A 17,433-nucleotide genomic window follows, 5' to 3' on the forward strand; every position below is an offset into this window, starting at 1 on the left:
TCCAGAATCTATAAAGAACTCAAAAAACTCTACTCCAAGAATACAAATAATCCAGTCGACAAATGGGCTAAGGAAATGAATAGACACTTCACAGAAGAAGATCTACAAGCAATCAACAAACATATGGAAAAATGTTCAACATCTCTAGTAATAAGAGAAATGCAAATCAAAACTACCCTAAGATTCCATCTCACCCCAATTAGAATGGCGATTATCAAGAATACGAGCAACAACAGGTGTTGGCGAGGATGTGGGGAGAAAGGTACACTCAGACATTGCTGGTGGGGCTGCAAATTAGTGCAGCCACTCTGGAAAGCAGTGTGGAGATTCCTTCAAAAACTTGGAATGGAACCACAATTTGACCCAGCTATCCCACTCCTTGGCCTATACCCAAAGGACTTAAAATCAGCATACTACAGAGATACAGCCACATCAATGTTCATAGCTGCTCAATTCACAATAGCCAGACTGTGGAACCAACCTAGATGTCCTTCAATTGATGAATGGATAAAGAAACTGTGGTATATATATATACAATGGAATATTACTCAGCCATAAAGAATGATAAAATTATGGCATTTGCAGGCAAATGGATGAAATTGGAGAATATCATGCTAAGTGAGATAAGCCAATCTCAAAAAGCCAAAGGACGAATGATATCGCTAATAAGTGGATGATGACATATAATAGGGGGAGGGTAGGGTTAGTGTTAGGGTTAGAGTTAGGGTTAGGGAGGGGGGCAAGTATGGAGGAAGGAAGGACTGTATAGAGGGAAAAGAGGGGTGGGAGGGGTGGGAGGAAGGTAAAAAATAACAGAATGAATCAAACAACATTACTGTATGTAAATTTATGATTACACAAATGGTATGCCTTTATGCCATGTACAGAGAAACAATATGTATCCCATTTGTTTACAATAAAAAAAATACATTATTAAAAAAAAAAAAAAAGAAATGTTGGCAACACTCACTGCCTTTTGTCTCTTCTACAACTCTAGGCAACCAACTTATTTTTACTCATCAAATGAGACTTTCTGGTCTTTGTGCAAAACATGTAGAAAATAGTTACATGAAGCTTCACAGGTGTGGTCAGGGGTGAGAAAATATGTGTTCATTGTATACGGTAGTAGAAACACAGCTTTATGTGTATGTTGGAGATAATTCTACAACCAAAGATATCTATTGCCCTTAACTTACGTCTGCCCCAGGTTAATGTAGAACAAGATATATGTCTCCTCTGGTTTGAAAGAAAAAGTTTGTGTTTAAATGTTTGCAGTATGGTGTGTACTCTTTAGACTCTGTCTTGAAACTTTTGGCCCCCGCCCTGAAATCAGAAACAATGGATGTTTGTTTTCTGTCTCAACAGAGAAGGTTCGAAGTTACTTGCTTAAATATTGTACTCAGTTGCATTCCTGAAATGCAAGACTTCCAATCCTAGAGGCAAAATGAAGATTCCAGTAACTAAATAGAAAGGCGAAGGGAGTGTCTGTTTTGGGGGAAGGAGATTGGAAGACACTATAATTTGAAGACTATATTCACACAGGACTGCAGGAAGGACTATTGAACATCTGTACCAAGGATTTTCAAAGAAGTTAACCCACAGGCTCATTGATTCTCTTACCATCCTCTGGGGAGAATAACTGATTGCTTGCAGTCAACTTAGCATGCACCAATTGCTCTGTAGTGACACTCATCTCTCCAAAAGCCTTGCCCAGCACCCAGGTCCAAACTCATCCTATGTGGCTACCCACCATCCAACATCCTAGACATTAGATAGGATGCCACCCAGACCTCTTGAATGAACATAGGAGGGACGAACTAGATACCTTGTAGAGAAAGAGGATGTAAAATCCTCATCTCTGACCAAGGTGAGACTTTAAAGTTTAAAATGATATCTTCCTCCTGAGTACCATTAAAACATTGTTCCTATCACATAAACTCATGCAGCCATTCCATGAATAAGATTTTACTGAAATCATTTGAAGAGGTCCAGCTCCAGGTGGAGGAATCAACATGATAAATACATAAATACAGTGATTAGAGTTTCTCATAATCATAGTTCTAGATCTAATCTTTCCCATTTTCTTGGCTCAGACTAGATCAGGGAAACTAGTTCTGAGAATAAGTGAATGAAAGTATAATGGCCTTTGAGTTTAACTAATGAGTCCTGAGTCCAATGTTTCCAACATCATTTTTTTTATTTTTCCTCTTGGATCAACCAGAGGTCATCCCACCAGGTCAGCACAGTACCTGTGTGTACTTGGAGTTGATGGTTTCAACCAGCAAGCGTGGAGAGTAGAATAAGAAAATAAGACAAATTATTCACAATAGCCAAGATATGTAGTCAGTCTAGCTGTCCATCAACCGATGAATAGATAAAGAGAATGCAGTGGGTATGCGTGTGTATAATGAAATACTATCCAGTCATAAAAAAAGGAAATCCTGTTACATGAGGCAACATGGGTGGAAATGAATGCTAAAAATGGAATAAACAAAATACAAATAAGATTAGGATTTTAATAAGACAGTTGTTTATCACTAACTACTCTTTATTTCAGAACAAATATGTAAGGTCATATATAAAATATGGGATAGATACACTTTTCACTAATTTATTCTTCTCAAATCTTTAATGGTAAAACAAGGCATAAATGCATAAGCAATGACAGACTAGATGGTTCTAGTTAATGTTTTTAAGCACAGAACAGGCTTAGCACAACACATTTACAGTGAGTGCTTTCTATTTAAATAAAACCAGGTCCAATTATACCTATTATTTTCAGTCTGCTATTTTTATTTTAAAATATGACAGAGACATCCTTTCAGGACCTTACTCCTCCGAGTGAAAGAGTAACATTCCGTCCAGGACTATACTGGCAAGATATTCATCCAATTTCTCAATGGTGGACATTTATCGATTCCACATCTAACTTTTGCTTTTGTCTATTAGTGGTGCTATGAACATTTATGTACAAATTTTTGTGTGGGCATACATTTTCAGTTCTTCTAGGTATATAACTAGGAGTGGAACTACTGAGTTATATGGTAATTATATTTAATATTTTGAGGAACTATCAAACTATTTCCCAAAATGGCCACACCTTTTTATAATTCCACCAGCAATATATGAGGGCTTCAGTTTCTGCACATCCTTGCCAACATTTGTTTTTTATTATCTGTATCCAAATGCATGTGAAGTATTACCACACTGTGGTTTTGATTTGCATTTTCCTCATGAATAATAGAGAATAATTTCATGTATTTATTGGCTGCTTGTATATCTTCCATGGAAAATGTCTATTAGAGCCTTTGCTCATTTAAAAATTGCATTATTTGGTTTTTTTCATTATTGAAAGATTTCAAAAATATTCTAGAAACTAGTCCCTTGTAAAATTTATATATATTATCCTATTTTATGGGGTGTCTTTTCACTTTCTATTTGGGGGGAGGGTTTTTTTTTTCTTCACATATTTTCACTTTTTTTTTGTACCAGAGATTGAACTCACTGGCTTAACCCCTGAATCACATCCCTAGCACTTCTTATTTTTTATTTTGAGACAGGGTCTCACTAGGTTGCTTACAGCTTCACTAAATTGCTGAGGCTGGCTTCAAACAATCCTGCTTGAGCCTCCTGAGCACCACCGCACCCAGTTCACATTCTCGATAGTGTCATTTGAAATACAAAAATTTTTAGTGTTGATGGAGTCCAATTTATCTATTTTCTTTTTTGCTCAAAACCTTGATGCCATTGCTAAGACTCCATTACCAAATCCAAGGCCACGAAGATTCACATTATGTTTTCTTCTAAGAGTCCTAGAGTTTTAGCTCTTTAGATTTTCTGATTCATTTTCAGTTAATTATATGGTACGAGGTAAGCAGTCAACTTCATTATGTTAAAGAATAGTTCCAGCATTCTGGATCATTGAAAACTATAATAGTTTTAAAAACTATTCCTTTCCCATTAAGTGGTCTTGGCACCTTTGTCCAGTTGTGTTTATTTCTGTATATTCCTTGGAATATACATCTGTCCTACTTCCAGCACCACACTATTGACCACCATTGCTTTGTGGTTATGTTTTAAAATTAGGAAGTTTGAGTCCTCCTAGACTTTTTACTCTTTTTATTTTTTCAGATCCTTTTGGCTCTTCTGTGTCCCTTGCAATTCCATATATACTTTAGAATTAATTTATTTCTCTAAAGAATTCCAATGGGATTTTTTTTGGTACTGGGAATTGAACCCAGCAGTGTTTAACCACTGAGTTACACCCCAAGCCTTTATTACTTTTTATTCTGAGACAGGGTCTTGCTAAGTTGCTTAGGGCCTCAGTATGTGGCTGAGGCTGACTTTGAATGTGCAAGCCTCCTGCCTCAGCCTCCCAAATTGCTGGGATTACAGGCAATTTGATGCTGTGTACACTCAGCATCAAATGGGATTTTGATAGGGATTGTGTTGAATTTGTTTAAGAATTTCCATCTTAAGAGTTTTCCTGATCCAATCACATGGGATTTTTAAAAATTTATTTAGATCTTTCATCTTTTTTGACAATAACTTGCAATTTTCAGAGTATATATTTTGCACTTATTTTGTTAAATTTATTCCTATTTTATTCTTTTTGGCGCTAATGTAAAAAGAATGGTTTCATAATTTAATGTTTGGATTGTTCATTGAAAGTGTGTAAACTACAGTTGACTTTTGATTTTCATATGTTGAACCAAACTTGTATCCCTGGGATGAAACCCACTTGATCATGGTGCACTACCTTTTTAATGTGTTCTTGTATGTATTCAATTTGTCAGTATTTTATTAAGAATTTTTGCATCTATATTCTTCAGGGACATTGGTCTGAAGTTTTCTTTCCTTAATGTGTCTTTGCCTCCTTTTAGTTTCATGATGATACTAGCTTCACAGAATGAGTTTGGAAGGGTTCCCTGCTTTTCTATTTTATAGAATAATTTGAGATGTATTAGTGTGTGTTCTTCTTTAACAATCTGGTAGAACTCAGCTGAGAATCCATTTGGCCCTGGGCTTTTCTTTGTTGGTAGTCTTTTGGCATCTTCAATTTCATTATGTGAAATTGATCTGTTTGGATTTTCTCTGTCCTCTGGTTCAATTTGGGCAGAGTTTTGGTTCTATGTTTTAGAAATTTGTCAATGTGTTCAAGGTTTCCTAATTTATTTGAGTATAAATTTTCAAAAGTTTCTGATTGTCTTCTGTATTTCAATAGTGTCTGTGGTGATATTTCCTTTTTCATCATTAATTTTAATAATTTAAGCTTTTCCCTCTTTCTTTTGCTTAGCTTGACTAAGGGTTTATCAATTTCATTTTTTCAAATAACTAACTTTTTGTCATTAGTATTTTGAAATTTTTTACATTTTAATTTCATTTATTTTGGCCCTGATTTTAATTATTTCCTGTCTTCTACTGATTTTGTATTGGTGGGTTCTTCTGTTTCTATGGCCTTGATATGTAATGTTAGATTAGTGTCTTTTTATTCTTTTAATGAATGAGCTCAATTCAATGAATGTTCCTCTTACAACCGCCTTCATAATATCCCAGAGATTTTGGTATGTTGTATCACTATTCTCATTTATAAGTATTTTTTCACCCCTGATTTGTTTTGCTATCCATTCATCATTCAGTATATTATTTAGCTTCTATTTTTATTTTATCATTGATTTCTAATTTCATTTCATTATAATCTGATAGAATGTAAGGTATTATCTCTCTTTTTTTTTGTATTTTTAAAAGTTGCTTTGTGGCCTAAGATATGGTCTATTTTAAATAGACCATAATAGATCAAAAGCACTTGATCCAAGTGCTGCTGAGAAGAAAGTGCACTTAGTCACTGATGATAAAATATTCTATATGTCTGTTAATTCTAAATTATCCATTGTATATTTTAGTTCTATGGCTTCTTTATTTAGGTTTTTTTTTTTCAATTTCTCTTACTCTTTACTTTTCTTTTTATTATTCAAAAGTCAAATGTTATTTTTAAATCATCCATCCTCAATTTTGATTTAATGTACCGTCATTTCCCCAAGATATGAAATTTCAGAATCTCTTTGGAATACTAATTTCATGTCTCTAGGTTTAACAAAACTGTTGAAGTTTTAAATTCCACTCTATTTCCCTGAAATCTCAAGACAGTTACTGATGTAAATTTTAATATAAAATATTTAGTCACAAAATAGTATTGCTTTTGTATGCACATAGTTGTAAGATTACTTTGCTTTTGTCAATAAAAACTATACCATCTTTCATAAAACTCTAAACAAATTAAGAACTGATGTAGAAAAATTACACATGGTAAAACAGGTACCAGCACAACGTCAGGTTATATTACATCAAAAAAAGGTTTAATGGTCCCAAATATATATATTCAACAACTAAGCATACACTCAGGGGAAGAAAAAAAAGTCAAAAATAAATGAAACAAAAAATTATGACACAAATGACCACATCTAGAATTCCACTCAATCTTTAATCAAGTAGGGACAAATCCCCACTGGAAGGGGGAAAAAATCTGCAGTTTGAAGGGCAAAGGGAACAGATAAAAAAGAGGAAACTTTATACTTGCCCCTCCCCCACAGAGGTTTTCCAAACCTGTTGTAGCTTGACTAAAATGTTCAGAATGTACGATTTTAAAGGCAGGTCTCTTTATACAAAGAAACTGCTGGCATTCTTACTAGTGAAGAACGATGGCAGAAAGGCCCATTCTTCTGAGTTTCAAACATGGTCCAAGAAAGCATGTTCTGATTGTAGCAACTGACCAGTCAATCCAGAGTTCCACTTACAAAACCCCCGCCCTGTTGGCTTTTTGTTTCCATTTCCTTCCCTGAGAAAAGGGCAATGTGTGGTCCAAGCTGGAGAGCACAAAGGCTTAAGTCTTTCCCCTAAAAGTGTGGTTATCCCTCCTCCGGCTCCATTGAATTGGCACTTGATAAGCAGAAGTCAAGTGTGCAAGGCTGATCGTGTGTCATTCACAAGAGACCACTGCGCTTTGTTGTGGGCTTTGTAGGGGGGAGGGGTGGAGACCCAGTTTGTCAACAGGTACTGATCACAGGCAGTTGCCATTATTATGACTCAAATTTTGCTTTCTTTGACAGTGGTAGGGTATCTTCCTTGTCTTCATCCTCCTCATCATCTTCATCATCATCTGGATAATCTACCAGACCCACGAGGCCTCCCTTTGTAGTAATAGCTGCCGTCTGAGATGTATTCTTAGGGACGGATCCAGGAGAGCCTGGAGATCCTGGGGATCCAGGTGATCCTGGAGAACCAGGCAGATTTGTTGCAGATGACTGGCTGGTGAGGTTAGTCTTTGTTCCACTGGACAAGGAAAGCTTGAAACTTGGGCTCTGCCGTCCAGAAAGATTTGTTTTCAGAAGCACCTCCTTTTCCTCACTTTCTTTTAATTTCTTCCTTTCCATGAATTTACTAATTGGATCCATAATGTCATCGTCATTTTTAGCTTTGTCAGACGGAGACACACCACAGCTTCTCCATCTTCTATGTCGTCTTCATCTGTGTTGAACCACATCTCTTCCTCATCTTCTAGTGTTCGGGCATCTCGTCGTTATCTATGATTTCTCAAAATGGAGCGCATACTGTCAAGTTTAGGGTTGTCTTGCCTTTCTCTTTGTTGTTCAAATCTCAGTTTTAATCCTTTAAATGTCTGTACATAATCTACATCTTCCAGTGCTTTCCAATAATTTTCAATTACATGAGCAGTTAATGATTTTATATCTTCCACTCTAATAAATTCAAACATTTCTATTATGGCAGAATTCATCAGATTGTAGCGGGATCCATTGTTGAGAAATGCTTTGACTACAGGTTCAAACAAAAAACTTTTCATTATGGTAGCGGTTATAAAACTCATCTTTTAATCCAATAATCTTTCTCTTAAAACGAAGGGCACATAATGCCAGGAAAGCGTGTTTGGAGGCCATAAGCACTAACACTCTGCGGAGGATGTCTTTGTTGATGATGTAGTTCTTTATGTGGTAGGTATGGTGCTCCACACAAAACGTTAACAATTCCAATACAAGTGCCAACAACTGTGCAGTTTGAGAATCATCTTTACTAGGCTTGTCTTCTGTTGTATTTGCTAGTAAGGGAGCAGTGAGAACATGCATACAGTGCTTGTAGAAGAAACCCAAAAATTCAATCTTTCCTGTTTTATTGGCAGTGGCTAGCATGTTCTCTGGGTCAACTAAAGTTCGAAGCAGGCCCATAAGTTGGACTGCTCCTCCGAGTTCCGGATCTGTGTCACAAATCATATGTTCTATAATGAGGTTGATGTGCAAAATATCATCATCATTCTGTTGTGCCTCCTGCATGACAAACTCTCGTACCATGGATGGACTATGTTCAACCAAGTATGAGAATATATCAGTAGCAGCACTTCGCACCTGTGTATCATCCATGCCGAGGATGACTTCTAAAGCTGGTAATATGCCCATGTTTGACAAAGTCTTGAAAAAAAGCATCTCTGTTTTGAGGTTGTAGCGTTTGGGAAAACGTACAAAATTCTTTTAAAAAGTTAACCAATTCCTGTCTTTTTTTCTCATCTGTTGCTTCATCTGTTAGTTGTGCAAACAAATCTGTCAGAAATTTTTCATCTTCCTGTAACATACCAACAATTTCTACCTTATTGAAAAAGATAAAGGAGTGAAGTGTTGACAACATATTTTCTTCAAAGACCAAAGGGGAGGGAGAACCATATCTTGTATATACTGAACTCTGTATGTCTGATGAATTTTTTGTTTCAGCTCAGGATCTGATATGGGAATCACTTCTTTAAATTTGGCTGTTTTGGTTAGAAATTCCCTGTGTTTACGTGGTTGTGATAGAGCAGGGTCATATTCTAAACATCCAATGACGTCCATTATACATTCCTCAGAGAACATAACCTGAAAAAGAGCAGTTCGATTCAAGAGGAAGATACTTTTGATAATTTCATACAAGTGGTGCAGTCCTTCAATATTTTCCAAATCCTCACATACATGAAAAAGCTCTAAGAGCTTCTTAATATAACCCTCATTTTCCAGTGCTAGTGCAAGTTTCTCACGGCAGAGGGGGGAAGGTAAAGACGATGCCACAAGTTCTGCAATTTCCTCGAGGCGACTTAATTCACAAGATGGCAATTCTAAACCTGGCGATGACATATCATCAAATCGCTCCTCTTCAGATTCATCTACTAGGTCCTGAGTGATGTCCACTGAAGGGTCCTTTCCTTGAACCTGACATATTTTCTCCCAAATTTCATCACATCCAACTTTTCTTGAAAGCTAAGGGCCAAGTCATAATTTTCTGCTTCAGACCACACAATCAGAGTATCCTGTTGTTTCTGGTAGGCAGTATTAGGATTTATTTTGGACTCTAAAAGCAGAGAATCGTCGCTCTCGGCCCTGACAAGCAGTGACATGCCCTTCAGCCGCTCCACGTAGCCGGACGTCCCACTGCCGGTCCTCGTTGAGCGTGTAAACTTCACCCGCCGCCGGGTGTCGGTCATCGTGCTGACCGGAGGCCGGGGCGGGAGCCCGGCCACAGTCGCCCAGGAACGGGGTCCGGGAGAGGCGGGCGCCCGCAAGCGGAGGACTCCCGGGCCTCACTGCTGCCGGTGACCGCCGCGGGGCCGCGCCACCGCCCGCATGGCCAGTTCCCGGGCCAGAGCTCTGGGCCGCCGACGTCTCTCGCCTCCGGCTCTGCGGCGCTATTGTCCAGGCCCGGCCGCACGGCAGCCCCGAGAGGGGCACGCGGGGCTGCGGAGCCTCCCGCCCCGCCGCGGTAGGAACGCGGGGCTCCGGTCACTGCCCGGCTCCCGCCTCCGCCATGATCTCAGCCAAGCCGCTTCCCGCGCCGCCACCGCCTCCTCAGGCCGCCACCGCCTCCATTTTTTCCTTCCTTGTACCTGGTCTTGCCTCCGCGCCCAGTAGCCCCACTCCGCTCCCCCTGCTTCAAATGTCCGAAGCCGACGGGCGCCTGCTCTTGCTGCAACTGCTAACACCGCCCGAGAGACTCCGAACGCACCCGGCCGCCGCAGCGCCCCTCCCTGGCTGCTGAAAGTCGCTTTCCCTTCTTCACTGCCACCGCCTCTTCCGTCTTCCTCACTGAGCCAAAGCCGCCGCCATCTTGGCTCGCCCCGCAAAAGCGGCTCGCGGGGCCACCCAGGCAGCAGCTGCAGGGGCCGCCAGTTGGCCCCACCATTTAAAGAGACAGGAGCGAGGCCAGCAGCCTCGCTGCGGCGGAGGCATCGCACGAGGCGGAAGGCGGGCGCGGAGTTGCCGAGGTGGCGGGAGCGCCGGGAGCGGAGGAGGCGGGACGCTGATCGCGCCGGTGACGGCCCGGGACTCCCTCGCGTTTCCCTGCACGCACCGTCGTGTGTGCGCAGGGCGGCGTGTGCGTCCATCGCGCCCTGTGTTCGTCATCAGCTCCGCTCCGGGGTTCGGAAGGGGCGTGGAATCCGCCTCGGGCCTCGGCGCGTTGGCCGGCATACGGGCTTGGAGGCCGCACGCCGCCTCTGCCCCTGCCCGGCGGGCGCGGGTACCTTGGGCCTGGGGCTTCCGTGCGCGGTGTGCGCGGTGTGCGCGGTGTGCGCGCCTCGGACAATGTTCTCCGGCCGCCGTGGGCGGGATTCGGCACTCGGGACCTGCCCGGAGCGCGGGGTCCCGAGCCGCCAGCGGTCTCCTTTAGGATGGACGCGATGAGCTTCCGGGATAGGTCAGACTTGTGCAGCGAGGTTCGCGCAGGCCTGGGGAGATGCCGTGCAGCGCGCACTGGCGTGGCGAGCCTACAAACTTGTGACGGCTTTCGTTTTCTGGACCTGGGACTGAGCCGCGAGGGCCAGTTCTAAAAGCTCAGTGCAGTGCAGCTGCTGCCTGCGTTCCTCTATCCGTTATTAGAACTGATGTTTCCTTAGCCCTCCTTGTTGCAAAAAGACCTCGAAGGCCCCAATTGGTACCGTAATAATCAGGGTAAGTAATTCTCAGGGTTGGGGCCTTCATCCCCCACAACTGCAGAGACAAGTCTGAAACTCAACACTTGTCAACAAAACTGGAAAATTATGACAACAAAAGTAGTTCATTTTTTTCCTGAAAAGCAAACGCAGTCCTTTAGCTGGGCGTGGCGAAGTCCGGGGAAAGTCGCCCCCGAATGTGGTACCATGGTACGCTGATTATTTAAGTTAAAGGGCCTCGGACATCGGCAGATGCTGGAAGAGGCTACACTGATAGTCCCTCTTCTGCCTGAATACTGTTCCCACAAACGCCATTGCTTCACCCCCACCGCACTCCAATATCGCAGGAAAGAAGAGGGGGCTGAAACCGCACCTCCGTAGGCATTGTCAAAACGACTCATTCAAATTCCAAAAGAAACCGTTGACAAACTAATTTGTCTCCTGGGCCCATTCTTCTCACCTAAAATCTCCATTTCCCTGACTTCATATCAAGAGGGTATTCAAACCCCAACCATCTGCTCTTCTTCCAAGTTTCATATTCTGTATGAAATACAAAACATGCAAATATGTTGCATGTTAAATAGAAGTTGCATGTTAAATAGTTGCATGTTAAATAGTTGCATGTTAAATAGAAGTTGTAGGAGGCTATTGTTTTGGACTAAGCTCATGGATTAATACTCAAAAATGGAACTAAAAATCAAACAAAATTCCAAGTCACCAGGAGATAAGAGACCAGGATAAGCCAGAGACAATAGCCAAACTTCCCATAGAGGATAGTTTCCATCCACATGATTAATGAAGCTCCTTCTGCTTTAAACTCTTACACAAAAAGAAGTGACCTGAAGTAACCCAATGTTAACCAATAGTTAATTTTCTCTATTTAGGTTGTTTGTTTGTTTTTAGAAGATCTATCCAGTGATGAGAAAGGCATGTTAAAGTCACCCAGTATTATTGTGTTGTGGTCTATTTGATTCCTGATACTGAGAAGGGTTTGTTTCATGTATGTAGATGCTCCAGAGCATAAATATTTATGAATGCTATTTCTTGTTGTTGTATAATTCCCTTAAGTAGTATGAAGTGACCTTCTTTGTCTCTTCTGATTAACTTCAGTTTGAAGTCCAGTTTATATGATTTGAGGATGGAAATCTTTACTTTTTTATAAGATTCATATGAATGATATGCTTTTTTCTATCCCTTCGCCTTCAGTTTGTATGTCTTTGCCTATGAGGTGTGACTCTTGGAGACAGCATATTGCTGGGTCTTGTTTTTTAATTCAACCTGCCAGTCTATGTTTTTTGATTGATGGGTTTAGGCCATTTACCTTCAGTGTTATTATTGAGAGATAATTTTTATTTCCTATCATTTTGACTTATTTCTAGATTTTAATTTGTATTAGTTTCTCCTTTGACTATTCTTCTAATGTAGTTCCTCCCTCTACTGGTTTTCAGTTTTATTTTTCATTTCTTCTTCATGAAATATATCATGCTTTAGTGCAGGCTTTCTGGTTGTGAATTCTTGATTTTTGTTTATCATGGAAGGTTTTTATTTTGTCTTCAAATCTGAAGTATATAGTATTCTTGGTTGGCATCCATTTTCTTTCAGAGTTTGGTATATACTATTCCAAAACCTCCTAGCTTTTAAAGTCAGGGATGAGAAATCATTTGTAATCCAGAATGGTTTACCTCTAAACATAACCTATTATTTTTCTCTGGTTTCCCGGTCATTTGGTTCATTTTTTAAATTTTATTTATTTATTTGTTTGACACAACTTGTTTCCTCCTTTATTTGACAATTCCTTTAGGATAATTCCTCCCTTTGCTGATTTGCTTCTTTGTTTTTCATCTATTCCTCATGGAATATTTTGCTGAGAATGTTCTGTAATGCTGGCTTTCTTTTTGTAAATTCTTTTAGCTTTTGTTTATCATGGAAGGATTTTATTTCATCGTCAAATTTGAAGGTAAGTTTTGCTGGGTATAAGATTCTTGGTTGGCATCCATTTTCTTTCAGGGCTTGAAAAATGTTGTTCCAAGCCCTTCTAGCTTTTAGGGTCTGGATTGAAAAATCTGCTGATATTCTTATTGGTTTCCCCCTGAATGTAATTTGGTTCTTTTCTCTCCCGGCCTTTAAAATTCTGTCTTTATTTTGTATGTTAAGTATTTTCATTATAATGTGCCTTGGTGTGGGTCTGTTGTAATTTTGTGTATTTGGAGTCCTATAAGCCTCTTGAACTTGATTTTCCATTTCATTCTTCAGACTTGGGAAATTTTCTGATATATTATTTCATTGAATAAATTGTTCATTCCTTTGGCTTGTTTCTCTAGGCCTTCCTCAATCCCAATAATTCTTAAATTTGGCCTTTTCATGATATCCCATAGTTCTTGTAGATTCTGTTCATGATTTCTTACCATGTTCTGTGTTTGTTCAACTTTGTTTTCAAGGTTAAATATTTTGTCTTCAATATCTGAGGTTCTGTCTTCCAGGTGTTCTATCCTATTGGATATGCTTTCTATGGAGTTCTTAATTTGGTTTATTGTTTCCTTCATGTCAAGGATTTCTGTTTGTTTTTTTTTAATATCTCTAACTCTTTATTGAAATGATCTTTTGCTTCCTGTATTTGCTCTTTTAACTGTCGATTGGTGCGATCATTCAATGCTTGCATTTGCTCTTTCATCTCATCGTTTGCTTCTCTGATCATTTTAATTATGTACATTCTGAACTCCTTTTCTGTCATTTCTTCTGCCATGCTGTCATTGGGTTTTATTGATGTAACATCTAGATTTGTTTGCAGCATTTTCTTTCCTTGTTTTCTCATATTGTTCAGGTATCAGTGGACCGCTGAGATATTGCAGATTTCCTCTATTGACTTACAATGTCCCTGAAAATTTCTATATATATCCCCCCCTAGCCTTCAGTAGGCTGAAGTCTTGGAGGAAGTTGATAATGCGGTTCTCCACAAGGAAGCTGCCTCTCTAGGAGTGGTGGCTTTCAGGTGGGGTATATTCCCTGCTAGTGGGCAGAGGTGCCTCCACTTGTTGACCAATAGTCATCCAAAGGGGATCTAGGCTGCGGGCTGAGGCAAGGCCTGTTTGGGCCTGAGTCTCTGGTTTTACCGTCCTTGTGGGGAAACCTCACCCAGTAGGGAAGACTCACCCAGTGAGGAGGTCTCGCTGGTCAGTTCCCTCCTAGAGGTTTCCCTCAATTTACAGCTACCGCCTGGGCTGGGCTGCCTTCCTCTGCAAAGTTCCCAGGGGCCCGGCCCTAACTCCTGGGCCTGGGAGCCTCACCCTTCGCAGATGAATCTCCTTAGGCTGCCTCTCCTCAGAGAATCTGCCCGCAGGCCTGGAACCTTTGCTCCGCCCTAAGCCTGTCTCTGTGCGGCTCTTCCACCAAGAAGCCTCCTAGATCCTGGGACCCTCCTCTGCACCTAATCGCCTGGCTATGCGGCCCCTCCTCTGAGCAGCCACCTTGGGCCCCGAACAATCGCTCTGATTCCCAGAGACCCGCCACACGCCTCTTCCTCCAGACAGCCGCCCAGTATTCCGGTGCGGTCACTAGGAGTCCAAGAAACTCACTTCGTGCCTCCTCCTCCCACCAACCACCGGTAGCCCTGGGCAATCAATCACTCCGAGTCGAAGTGACCCTCCCCGTTCCTCCTCCTTCTCCAGATAACCCCCCGGGTGTTCAGGAGCGGTCGCTCTGAGTGGCTCTGAATCCACGTGACCCGCTGCACGGGTCCTCTGGGCAACCGCCCGGAGCTCTGGTGCGGCCACTCAAGACCAAGCGACCCACCACGCTTCTCCTCCAGGCAGCCCCCCTGTGTTCAGGAGCTGTCACTTTAAGTCCAAACAACTCACCACTCGCCTTCTCCTCTGAGCAGCCGCCTGGAGCGCTAATGCAGTCACTGCGAGTCCAAACGACCCGCCACGCTCCTCTTCCTCCTCCTCCTCCTACTGCTCCGGGCAGGCCCCGGCGTTCAGAAGTGGTCTGAGTCCAAACAGCTCGCCACGCAGTCCCTCCTCTGGCAACCGCCTGTAGCTCTGGTGTAGTCACTCTGAATCCAAGCGGCCGTGCTCCTCTTCCTCCTCCTCGTCCTCAGGGCAGGCCCCGGTGTTCAGAAGCAGTCGTTCTGAGTCCAAACAGCTCGCCACGCAGCTTCTCCTCTGGCAACCGCCTGTAGCTCTGGTGCAGTCACTCTGAATCCAAGCGGCCACGTTCCTCCTCCTCCTCCTCAGGGCAGGCCCCGGTGTTCTGAGTCCACACAGCTCTCCTCGCCACTCCTCCCTTGGGCAGCCGCCGGAGCCCCAGTGGTTGCTCCGAGTCCCAGCACTGTGCCGAGCGGCCTCCTTTACGGCACTCCCAGGTGTCCCTCCATATTTCTTGAAAGTTCTGTTCATGATCTCTTAACATCTTTTCTCCATGTTCAACTGTATTTTCAAGATTATATATTTTGTCTTCATTGACTGAAACTCTATCCTCCAAGTGGTCTAGTCTATTAGTGATGCTTTCCATTGAATTTTTTAAAATTTTATTTGTTCCAATGAATTTTTAATTTGGCCTATTGATTCCTTCATTTCAAGGACTTTCATTTGGTTTGGTTCTTTTTCAGAATCTCTCTGTATTGAAGTGATTTTTCACTTCCTGTATTTTCTGATTTCACTCCTTACATTATATTTTACGTCACAGTTCAGTATAACTGTAAACTTTCTAAATTCCTTTTCTGACATTTCTTCCACTGTGGTGTCAATGCATTGTTACTGAAGTATTTTGGTTTGTATGGGATGGTTTATTTCCTTGCTTTTTCATATTATTTCTGTGTCTACCCACTTATCAGTATGAATCTGAGGCAGCAGATTTTCTACTCTATGAACTTATAGTGTCCCTGAAGGTTTCTAGTACCTCACAGTTTAGGGGGAGACAAATAACAACTAATGAAAACAACATAGAGCATTAAATAATAGTTCCTATTATGACATTTACAATGTTAATTGGCACAATAAACAGAAGTGGTATGATAAGCAATTACCAACAGTAAAAACAGTAAGTTTGAAAAAAGGGTTTGCTATTTAAAAGGTGAACAGGGAGAATACAGAAGAGATGTAGGATGTGTCAATTATGATTTTTTTTTTTTTCAGTGCTGGGGATTGAACCCAGGGCCTTATACTTGTGAGGCAGGCACTCTACCAACTGAGCCACATCCCCAGCCCTCAATTATGATTGAGGAGGGGAGAAATTAGAATTTTTTTTTAAAAGGAAAAGTAAAAGAGAGAATAATAGAATTTGGCTGTTTGCAAAAGAAAGAGAGTCAAGAGAAATAGATATGTGAAAATCAATACCAGGGGCTAGAGCACTAGAATGTGTGAAGCACTGGGTTCAAATCTCAGCACTGCATACAAATAAAGTTTCATCAACTAGTAAAAATATTTTTTCTTAAAAAATCAATACCAAAAAACCCCAAAATATACTAATCAAAAATATTAGCTCTAGTGGTGGGGTTGTAGCTCAGTGGTAGAGCACTTGCCTCACATGCGTGAAGCACTGGGTTCAATCCTCAGCACCACATAAAGAATGAAAATAAAAGTAGTAAGCCCATCTACAACTAAAAACAAAAATAAAAAATAAAAAAAAGCCCACAAGTCATGAAAAATAAAACCTTCAAAAAAGGCTAGAAATGAGAGAAGTGAGACAAATATATATGTATATGTATAAATATGCATGAACCATTCAGCACATAATCAAAAAAGAGGAAGAGAAGGGCTTGGGATATAGCTCAGTTGGTAGAGTGCTTGCCTTGCAAGCACAAGGCCCTGGGTTCAATCCCCAGCACTGCAAAAAAAAAAAAAAGAGGAAGATAAGAAAAATAAAAAATATACATAAAATCAATTAATTAAATTAAAAAAAAAGGTTCTTGATGAAAAATTAAGGAATTGTTTCCATTGCAGTGGTCAAAAATTGTCAATGAGAATGTGTTTGCTGTCTGTTCCCAAATGTCTTTCTTTCCATTTTTGCTTGAGGTATGTACTCCATACGGGAGGAGTTCTTCTTTTAGTGTTGCTCAACACTTTGCCAGTTGGTGTTCAAAAATTCTGGGCTTCCCTTTTATGAGGAAGGGCTGGCTGGAATGTTGTCTGCTCCACTCTCAGGATGGGGTTGCTGTAGAGTTCTGTGAGGGGATATCCCATAGGCAAAGCTCCTAAAGGTGGGGTTTAGGTCCAGGTAGGCCCCAGATGCTTTACTGAATGGCAGCTGGGCTAAAGATTTTAAATCTGCACACCCACGGAGTCTGGCAGCTGCTGATCCATACTGGGAATTTGTACCCCAGGAGTCTCCCCTGGGTTCCACTCCTGTGGTCCAAAAGCCAATCTTTTGCCCTCTCTGCCATCCATGCATCCCATCCTTTCTGGGCCCCCAAGCTCAGTTCCCAAGCACACAATCGCTTCCACTCACCTGATCAAATTCTCAGCCCACCCCAGCTG

The 17,433-nt window shown here is 41.4% G+C and overlaps 1 pseudogene across 1 annotated transcript; it reads right to left on the reverse strand.

The window, feature by feature from the left end:
• Positions 1-6,462: 6,462 nt before the first annotated feature.
• On the reverse strand, positions 6,463-10,241 carry LOC306660085 (serine/threonine-protein phosphatase 4 regulatory subunit 3A-like; annotated as a pseudogene). Its single transcript has one exon. The product of its transcript is annotated as a serine/threonine-protein phosphatase 4 regulatory subunit 3A-like (transcript).
• Positions 10,242-17,433: the final 7,192 nt, after the last annotated feature.

Source organism: Sciurus vulgaris, assembly GCF_902686455.1.
Source record: "Sciurus vulgaris genome assembly, chromosome: 4".
Lineage (NCBI taxonomy): Eukaryota > Metazoa > Chordata > Mammalia > Rodentia > Sciuridae > Sciurus > Sciurus vulgaris.